An 11,105-nucleotide genomic window follows, 5' to 3' on the forward strand; every position below is an offset into this window, starting at 1 on the left:
GGTGACCCTTTTCTAGTTGGGGTTTTATGTCTTGTTTTGTTTTCCCTAAAAAATCCTTTGAATCCCCACTAGGATGTTCATCATTTGTCAGTTTAGACAATTACAGGATAAAATAGTCTGATAAATCCCTCAGAAAATGATGCATTTGTTCAACTATATTTGTTTAAATAAGTATAGGTGAAAAGTTAAATCCCCTTGCAACAGGAATCATATGTAGGTTTCTAATTATATTCAGGACATTTGTTTTGTGGCTAGGCTATTTTAGGGTGGGCCTCCGTCCCAACATTAAACTCTGATTTACTATAGATTTGTTCATATACTTTTTTCTTTCCCAGTGGTCCGAGTACAAGTAGAAACAGATAAGAGCTGGCAGTGTTTGCTTTATTGTAAACCTTATTCAGCCTGATATTTAATTATGTTTCCACGTGGATTTGTAATGTGGATTAATAGTTTTATTGTACTCCTGTGATTAGTTTTTGTTTGTTCTAATTTCTTTTTTGGCTCTTTCTTGACCTTGAGGTGAAAAAACACAGAAGATGTATTCCCTCAATTTAATGCCAGTCGAGGTGTTTCTCCTGCATCATCAGATCAATGAAAAGTAAATAGCCTACACTTCTTGTTTCACAGTGCAGTATTGATCTTTCTTCAGCTTTTGCTTCCGTTTTTTCCCTGCGTCTTGTGTCTTTCAACCCCTGGGACCGAAGTGATTGCCATAGATTGGACAAGCTAACAAGCGCATGATAAGGAACTAGTGTTTTGTGGTATACTCACATACACATGCTTGGTATATAAAGCCTGGACCTCTCTGCATTGAAAGAGAGGTGCCATTTTGTGTATGGCAAAAGTCACTATGAAAAAGAACCACAGAGAAGGCACTAGAGCAGCAGAGGATTTTAATCTTCACACTGATGTTTTATTCCTACAGCTGGTGCCAAGCTCGGTGAGGACATCGCTCCTCTGAAAAGTAAGACAAGTAGCCTGCGAGGAATGCCATAAGCTTTTTTGCTTGGGCAAATGTATGGTACAGTGGCAGCCTGTGGGTAAGTCTGAACTTAATCCTATAGTGACCATATTATTTTTGTCAATCCCTCTTTGAATTTTGAGCAACAGAGACCTTCAGAGAAAGTTTGAGAATTGCAATAGAAATCATTACTTTCTGGCAGAAAATATGACCTTCAGTATCCTATATTTTAGAGACGTGCTTTGACGTTAGTACAGAAAACAGCTTAAAAACTAATTCATGCTGTAAATTAAGTATTGAATTCATCTAATTTCTTTGTGGTGTTTTATGTTTCTAAAGTTTGCTTTTTTCAGTAGAGGATGTGAAGTAGTTTTCCTTAAAATTTATTATAATGGAAATACCTTACTTTGTAAAGCATAGAAATACTCCATATAGTGTCTACCTGTCCTCAAGTGCTAGTTAAGTTAAGAAATCACATCTTTTTACATTTCCTTTCTGGGCCCTTCACTGTCCAAAGTGTTCCCTGGCACCGAAAAATGGATAGATGAATAATTTATATTCTATTGCATGCTATGCAGTCTGTTGTTTCTTTTGAATAGGTAGATATTTGTGCTGTGCAGTTCAGAAGTTTTCTGACGTTGCTTTAGGTGCACGGGAATACTGTTTTTCTCTGACTCCGGGTGCTTATTAGTCTCTGGTACCATTGGAGCACAGCAAACTAATGTAAATATAAATAAGTAATTTATCCTTTATGTTTTATGTCATCCTTCAAATACGTAGCCTGAGCATTTGTGGCCAGGTTATCATACTGGCTCCAAAATAGCAACCACATATGAGCTCATACAAGACATGAAAAGTGTTATACAGATTATAAAGAAAAGTTACAATTTTCCTTTATATCTGATCAGTGATATTGTATATTTAGTATTTAAAAAGAATGAATACATGATCATGGGGAGCATACTGTTATACCTTACAATATTTAACTAAACATTAAACTCTCTTCTATGCAAGACCAACAGCAAATAAGTGCTTGTATTCTATGATTACTACTAACAGTACAATGATATATGAGTTTCATATGTCCTATGGATACCACTGAAATGTGGTTTATTGGCAGTATTTTCAACAGTACACTTTTATAATGTGAACCTTTGTTGTTGTTGTTGGTTTTTTTAAAAACAAAAACAGTGCACACTACACAAATTATGTGTAACGTTGGAGATAGTCTATCTCTTTCTAGTTTTATGACATTTTACACTTCTTGGAGCTAGATCATTGTTCTAACCCAAGCTATTATGTAATCCTTAGGGTAACCCCGCTGCTGATTTGAACGCTATTAATTTTCTATTATAGTGTGCTAAAGATGTTCTACTGTGTGGTGCTCACCTGCATTATTGAGTCAATGACCAATTGCAGAGTTACTCTGTGGTGGTTGGAGCTTAACTCAACCCTTTGGGATCTCATTTATTATTTGCAGATATTGATTTTGAAAAAAGGAAAAGCTAAGATGTGTGAATCTAATACCAACTTAGACCTAGCCTACAGCTGTTAACTCTTAATAGTCTGCTTACTGTGGGTGTGTGTTGTTTGAAGCTTGAATTCTTAACATTTTTATGAACAATAAACTATTTGCTGCTACTCCATAAAGATTTGAAAGCAGCCATATAATCTTAGTCATATAGCACCAAAGTTATACTTTTTTACCTTTCAATATTTAAATTGTTTAAAATTAATGATAATTCTGATTCCTTATCAGTACACTATTTAATGAGACTAATTTAATGAAGACAGACCCAGTGCTGTGGTGTGCATATTTTTTGTTCTAGATATACATTATAAAAGCCATGTGGGAAAATGTTACACACAGATTCAGGACAGTGATCCACAGTTGTGTATCTATTTGCAGGATCAGACCTTACCTGTGTTGTAGAAACTGACCAGTTTAGGGCCTGATCCAAACCCATGACTTCAGTTGAAAGATTCTCATTTACTTTAATGAGCTTTGGATCAGGCCCTGAGTCTGGCTGTGAGCTTCCATATCATTTAGTTATTTAATACCTTTATGGCAAGTTCTTTCTTCATCTCTTTCTCCAGTGCTTTACCTGATTTGAAAATTTCCATTTCCAACAAAGATGAAACTTCTGAGGGAATTGTGAATGTAAACTGTTCCTTATCATTCTTCAAATTAAATTTGTTTAAAATAGACTGCATTTCAAAAAGTTTGTCAATGGCACTTCTTCTGAGGCAATAATTGTGTTCAGTGCAATCACAGATTCTATTGACTTCACCACCTAGGCACCCACCGTATACAGGATTACTCCTGGAAGAAGGCTTGCAAGATTAGGCCCTATATATTTTTTTCCAGACTGGCACACTCTGAACATAGCATTTTTATAAGAAAAATAAGTACAGAACCATTCTGGAAAAAAGTGTTGAAGCTGGAGGACAGTGTTATGTACATTATAGTGAATAATTTCTTTAGTAAAAGAGAGTCCTGTGAAATGAAGGGAATCTAATACTGTGAGCTCCTGGGGTCTGGGATTGAGTTCTTCTTGTGTGTTTGTACAGTGCCTAGCCAATGGTGCCCCAGTTGTGAATTGGACCTCTGCATACTATTGTAATATAAATATTAACAATAATAAGGTATGGATTCAATTTAAGAAAGTACCATATAGGATATCTAGGAGACCGTAGCCTGTAAAAGCAGCACTGGAACATTTGGCAAAATGATAGGAACATATATTTGGTGCATTAGCTAATAATATAGCAAACTTTATCCCTCTGGTTAAAAGCTTGAGGACTCAGCCTTTCTGTAGGGCCCTAAATGAGTGTTGTGGGGAATGGAATTCACCCCTCCTTAGCAGACTGCAGGATTTCAATGCAGTTCCTGCATACCTCCTACCCCTAACCAAAGGCAGTCACCATATCCACTGTTGCTCTGAACACTCAGGCAGGATGTGAGAGCCACTTTGGTCCATGAAGTTACAATTTTCATAGCTCCTACTCATCTGACGACCGCTTGTATGATGTGCCAGGACTGCTGAGGTCCCTGCATTGTCAGCCCCACTGTGGGCTCTAGATAGTGGACTCTGTACACCAGGTGTGCTTCATTTTAAAGGGAATCCTGCCTATGAAATCGGAAGCAACCACACAGCTGTAATTCACCAGAGGAGCCACAGGTGTAATTTCTTGGCCTTTAGAAAAATGTCTGACACAGCATTGCAAAAAAGACCAATCTACAAAGTGAATAAATCTGTTACAGCTGCAGTGAACTATCTGTGTGGATTAGAATTTGCTTGAATATCAAAGGTAGAGAATTTCAGTGGGTGCTACCATTTTAACTTCAAGGAAAGCGTCTAGTAGAGTGCTACAAACTTTGAAGCTTACACTTCACTAATATATTCAACTTTATGTTCATATCACTGTATTATTGTCTTCTCCTTCCTCCCCTTCCTGTTTTCTACACCCACCTGTTGCATCTTGTCCATCTGTAGATGTAAGCTGTTTGGGACAGGAACTTTCTTATACTTTATATTTGTATAGTGCTCAGCACAATTGACACCAATATTAATTGGGGCCTCTGGGCACTACTGTTATGAATGAATAATTATCTGATACAAGGAATGTGCAGTGCAAAGAGTGGAGGCAACAATGATTACTTCACTGGACTGGAATAATTGACTAAGATATGACATGCAAAACTGCAATGAGAAATACAGTATAAGTTAATAAAGACAGAAAAAATAAGAAAAGAGAACACATGCTCAGTTGACATAAAAAAATAAACTGGAGTAAATGAAGGATTTCAGAAGTACTGACAGATAAAACTTGGGCTGTATTCTTTAGAAATATGGAGGTTAAAAAGTGGACTTCGCAAAGTGTTCAATAATTCTAAAGATAACATCCAACATATTCTATGATCCAGTGAATTTTTAACCAAGACAATAACCAGGATACAGAAATATGAGCTACAGAAAGTTTATGCACTAATGGAATTTGGCCAAAATTTCTTTACATGGAAGTCTAATAATGAATGGGAACTACAGGAATCACAAGGAAACAATAAAAACAATAAATATGCATTTTGAAAAAGTTAGATAACTATTAAAAAGAAAACTAAAAAGTCACTAATGCGTAGAATGCTATTGACCCTTTGTTTATGAGTCATCAGCAAAAGTAGAATGCTGGACCTTTGGATCCGCAGCATGAACCTCTACCGCTTGAGCTAATGGAGTACAACCGATAGAAGTAACAACTGAAAGCAGGAGCTTACCATGGAAGTGTTAGGCAACCTTAACTAAAGTCATCACTGCCTATAACTTTTTTGCATATATTTATTTATTTACATGTATGGTACAATATGATGTTATACTTTTAAAAAAGTAATTTTAGTTATAATGAATTTACACAAAAATGTTCAAACTTGAGTGCCTAAACATAGTCATGTAAATGCAGAACTTTGGCATTTTAAGAACAGCAACTAGAAAGAGTGATTCCATAGATGGAATAAAAGATACAAGAAGCTGACAAATTGATAATTCTGGTAGCTAATGCACACAAAATTGCCCAGTTGTCCTTTAGCTTAACTATTCTCACTGTCCTAACATGATACAATAGCAAAATAATAACAAGGTTGCATGTCTGATTAGAAAAATGTTATAGAAGAGGAACATTTTTGTTTAATCAATAATGCACATTAGCTACAGTTCATTAAATTCAGATGATTCTTCATACTGCTGTAACACTTCCAGTAAACAAATTGATTTCCTGTGCGAGGTTGACTTCTAACCACTTGTCAATTTCTGTAAAACACTTAGGGCCAACTTTTCAAAAAGATGCCTCTGGATTCACAAGCCAAATGGAGAATTATAAGCACAGTTGTATTTTTACATTTCCAACAGTTGGTGCTTAAGAGCATAAATATTGCAAGTCTAAATAAGAGCACAAAAACATGGTGGGCCTGCAGGGCATGGCCATCTGTTTAAGCATACAAGGGCAAATTCAGCATAAACTTGTAAATTCTACTCCGAAATGTGGGGGGTGGAATTTATTTTTATGTAAGGATGACTTCCTGCAGAGTTTTGTGTCACTCTATTTCCTATAATTATGGATATATAGGGTCAGATCCTAAGCTAGTATAAATCAACATTGCTTCATTTATTTCAGAGGAGCAATGCCGACTTACACTAATAAGGATATAGCTCCTCTATATGATTTTGACATTGATTTTTTTCCGTGATAATTTTACAAATATAATTTCTTATGATGTGGTACAAAATACAAAGGGAAAGCACAAAAGCAAACACCAATATAGAATTATATTAAATGTTGTTAATTACTCGTACTTCTCTCAATTCTGAATCTAAGCCCGATCCATTCATAAATACTTGGTCAGATAATAGGTAACCTAGAACAAAGAGCATTGCTTCAAAATATCATCATTATGATTGCCCCTCACAAATCCCACATGAATGACATAGGGTGAGAGCCTCACCCCTGCTCCAGACACTTTGCCTGGCAAGAGAGCAGGAACAGCATTAAAGAATACTAAAAGCCCTAGTTCCAATTGGGGGAGGATTATTCTGATGTGTGAACTGTGGAAGACAGGTGTATGGCTGCCTCCTTAGGACCTCTTGTATAGGGGATGTGCTGGGGTGAAGCTGGGGGTGGAAGGTCATGTTGCAGTGCGGCCTCAGCACACAGCACTGCACTGATTCTGGGCAGTCATGTGGCACAAGGCACAGCCCTAGGTAGGAGGCTGCAGTGACTTAGACCCTCAGAGTTGTTTGGACAAACCCAAGATCAGGAAGGCACAAAGGTAGCTTAAAGCCATCGTAGTCTCTAATACCCCTCCCTCGCCCGGTTGTGACTACAGCACTACACCTCTTAGGGTGTATCTACACTAGCAGCTGCATACACGTCCATGCAGTGTGTCCCATAATCCGTTATTGTCCACACTGAAACCCCAGAAGCACATGTCTGAAGGAGAGTAGAGGGTAAGTAAGCTAGCATGCCAGACGGATGTTGGTAAGTTTGTATCTTAGGCTGTGGCATAGCCCCATACCCATGTCTGTTTGTGGTGTTTCATTAATCGTCCTCTCCTATTACCACAATGCACTGAGCCCTTTTCTCTTTGACCCTTACACAGTCTAGGTCTCTGTCCCCCTGTGTCCCAGCAGCAGTGTGCTGCATTGACTGACCACAGCAGAACACTTTTCTGCTGCACTGCTTACATGTGAAAATACGAGACAGTTCCAAAAGCAGTTTCTTGCCCTGCTGACCATGCCTGGCTACTAATCCATGGGTGGGCAGAGGATGCCATACATAGGGCCCTACCATATTCATGGCTATGAAAATCACATCACAGACTGTAAAATCTGGTCTCCTCCCCTGAAATCTGTTCTTTTGTGCGCTTTTACCCTATACTATACATATTTCACGGGGCAGACCAACATTTCTCAAATTGGGGGTCCTGACCCAAAATGGTTTCAAGGTTATTTTAGGAGGGTCATGGTATTGCAACCCTTACTTCTGTGCTGCTACTGTCTGCAGAGTTGGGCGGCCAGAGAGTGGCAGCTGTTGGTCAGGCACTCAGCTCTGAAGGCAGTGCACCTTCAGCAACAGCGCAGAACTAAGGGTGGCAATACTATACCATGCCATCCTTACTTCTGTGCTGCTGCCTGCAGAGCTGGGCAGCTGGAGAGTGGTGGCTGCTGACTGAGAGCCCAGCTCTGCAGACAATAGCAGCACAGAAGTAAGGCTGGTAATACCATACCACGCCATCTTTACTTCTGGGATGCTGCTGGCAGCGTCTCTGCCTTCAGAGCTGGGCTCCCAGCCAGCAGCCACCGCTCTCCAGCTGCCCAGCTCTGAAGGCAGCGCTGCCATCTGCAGCAGCACAGAAGTAAGGGTAGCAGTACCGCAATCCCCCCTACAATAACCTTGCGATACCCCATCCCAACACCTTTTTGGCTCAGGACCCCTAAAATTACAACACCGTGAAATTTCAGATTAAAATATCTCAAATCATGAAATTAATGATTTTTAAAATCCAATGACGGTGAAGTTGATCAAACTGGACTGTGTATTTGGTAGGGCCTTAACCATACGCCATGTATTTGGCCAGAGCAGTAGAAACATTCATTTCTACTGGGAAATTTCACAGAGGCTGAAGGAGACGGGCATTCAGCAGACTCCATCCAAGTTTCAGGAACACATGAAGCACGTGAGGCTCCTGGACAGGAAGGCCAAAGACTCCAACAGTTGGCCTGGGAAGGCTTCTTGTACATGTCCCTTCAACGAGGAGCTTGACTGGGTGTTGTTAAGAACTCCCACTACTGAGCATGAATTGGCTCATGATCCCCTGCTCAACCCTGCTGGTCTCACTTTCTGAGAGGACACTGATGAAGGCCAGTATGAGGAGGGAGCAGGAACCATGCAGGTCTGGATGTCCCAGAAGATCCAGAGGATGAAATACCTGTGATTCTGCATCCTTACCTGGTGAGAAGATTGAAGAAGCCCCCCCCCCCACAATGAACAACCCCAAGCCATGGCAGGAACCAGAATGTGAAGCTGGTAAGTTAGTGGCCCTGCACCCACCCCATCAATATCCCTATTGCTCTGGTGTTAAATTCCCAGTTTTAAGATCAAGGGCATTTAAAGTACTGTACACTGACTTTTCCTCCCTGGATAATATGGTATGGCATTGGTATGTCTTTGTGTATTTGAACCACAGCACTGAAGCCATGGCATTATCATCCTCCGTCCCTTACCAAATCCCTCCACACCCTGCATCCAGCCCCCAGTCTGCTCCAACCTGAAATGTTCCTCAAGCGAGACAGTTCTAAATCAATAATTTGTGATGAAACATAATTATGCATTTGGCTTCTAAAACTGTTTTTTTCAAACACTTTATAAAGAAAAAATCAGTATGCTCATTTGTCTGTGCATTGTTCAGCCGGCAGTCAGGCAGCGATGGTCCTGGGACCTGTGGACTGTGGGGGTTGGTTTGGAAAGATTCTGGTTGGGGAAGGGAACAGAATACAATTGTAGAAAGCTGGCAATACTATACAACTGACAACAGTTGGTTGTCTAAGGAAAAGTTAGTCACAGCTGTCTTTTCTCCCTTGGAAGATTACAATATCTTTACAGCCTCTGTCTTTGATGTCTGCCCTTTCCCCACATACAGTCATGCTGCCCATGCCAGGAAGTGTGGGTGGGAGAAGGATCAGGTCTGGTGGTTGGTTAAAAACTGCAGTGTCCCTGTCATGGCCGGGTGATAGGCAGCCAGACATAGTAGTCAGAGCCAGAGTCCACAGTCACAAGACAGGAGTCAGCTGGATCAGGAGGTCAGAAGCAGGACACAAATTGGAGATCAGAACCAGGAATCAGGATTGCAGGACGGAGCTTCAAACTGGGGCTGGGCTTCATGGGTCCCAGATATGCAAGCATCAACAGGCTGCCAGATGGAGGGCTGGAGCATGATTGTTCCTGCAGACCCAGGTTCAAGACCCATTCAATCATGACAGTCTCTTTCCAATTGTCTGAGGCAAGTGGTTGTGGTGCTGAGCTGAATTTCAAGAACCCCAATGAAGTTGTGGTGTGTCTCTTTTCCTGTCCATTTCACCATTATAAAGCAGGTACAGAGTCAGGGATTTTCTGGGATAGCCAAGCCGGGGGGGAAGTTTGTGGTTCAAATCTCCTTTTGCATTAAATCCCCCTATTGTAGCTGAGAATATAGTCAACTTTCAGTGGAATTGCCTCCCAATCCTGCAGCATATTTCAACAAATTTCTGTTGCAGCAAAAACTCCAACTCAATCTTCAGGTTCACTGGCAGTGCAAATCTGCTTGGTCTTCCATCATAGCTTACCAAACTCCTCCATTCAGCGATATATAAAGGAGTGGCCATTGGCAGGAACATCTTTCTGTCATAGGTTGCCAGGTTTCCACAGGATGGGAAAGCCACTTCTCTTTTTCATTCTGGTACTTTGAAAATGTCCATGTTCTCCAATTGTTGGCCAGCCTTAAGGAAAGAAATTGTAAACTGGTAACATAGCCCTGGGTAGGGAATTCTCCCTCCATGCCCTCATTTCCTGTGAGCCAATATGAACATTTTAAAAGGTTAGAAACACTAATAGAGTTTTCTTATCATTATTAGCCTCTGTTCCTTCATGGGCTGCAGAACTTGTCTGAGAAACAAGTATAGTGAGGCCATTGCATTCCTGGAATGCTAAAAGGTACCAAAATTGTGGCCTTCTATAGCAAAATTATGTTATGCAGAACAATTTCTTGGCTTGCTCCAAAGGCCAAAAAAATCTCTCCTTGTTTGAATTGGCAGAATTTTGGGTTCCTGAGACTGAAACCATTTAATCAAAAGGGCAGAAGCAGCATCTAGAGACAGCAGAGGCAGATGGGGAAGGACCATGGAGGAGCTGCTCATAGGGATGGACAGGAAAAACCAGGAGCAATTTGAATTCCTCTGAACATGGGAGGAAAGATCTCTTCAACATGAACTGGTTCATGGACATGGAGGCATGCCAAAGGGAATGGGAGCATTCCCTAATGGAGAGGCTCATTGAACTGGTGGTCAAAAGAGTGCAGTGTCTACCTGCTGCTGAAACACCAGAACTAGCTCATCAGCCACCACTACCACCTTCTCCAGCCCAGGGTTGCAGTGACACCCTTCGCCACTTCTGACTTACCAGGAGGAGAACACTGAGTCTCCAAAAATACTGGAACACTGTTATGTTCCAGCCCCCCAAACCCATTTTTAGTTCTCACAACTGTTCTCAGTTGTGAACAGATCCTTTGATAACAATATGTTCTAGTTCTGATTTCAAAATCTTTCCATTAAACCTTTTACCTCATACTTTTATTAAAATTTATGCTTTATTTAATTGTGTCTTGGTCCTCCTTATTAATGATGAACTGAAGGTATCCTCAGCACCCCATATTTTATTTGAGAATCGGTGTCTGTGGTGCACTAAGCCTTGCAGAACAATTGATTAATAATGTTTTCAGTTCACATATTTAGATGACCCTTTTGATGGCCAAAACATTGGGATACGGGTGCCATCGATGGCCCCTGCACAGTTCAGAAATCCCATTCTCTGAAATCCAGCTATTATTTGTAGAACTTTT

The 11,105-nt window shown here is 40.4% G+C and overlaps 1 long non-coding RNA gene across 1 annotated transcript in view; it reads left to right on the top strand.

Annotated features, from left to right (window-relative positions):
* LOC123373038 overlaps nucleotides 1–10,722 on the top strand; it is a 147,818-nt gene extending 137,096 nt beyond the window's left edge. Inside the window, exons 3-4 of the long non-coding RNA XR_006580534.1 lie at nucleotides 926–1,040; nucleotides 10,303–10,722. This is a non-coding gene — a long non-coding RNA (uncharacterized LOC123373038). The remainder of the gene's footprint in view (nucleotides 1–925; nucleotides 1,041–10,302) is intronic.
* The last annotated feature ends 383 nt before the right edge of the window (nucleotides 10,723–11,105 follow it).

Source organism: Mauremys mutica, chromosome 6 (assembly GCF_020497125.1).
Source record: "Mauremys mutica isolate MM-2020 ecotype Southern chromosome 6, ASM2049712v1, whole genome shotgun sequence".
Taxonomy (NCBI): domain Eukaryota; kingdom Metazoa; phylum Chordata; order Testudines; family Geoemydidae; genus Mauremys; species Mauremys mutica.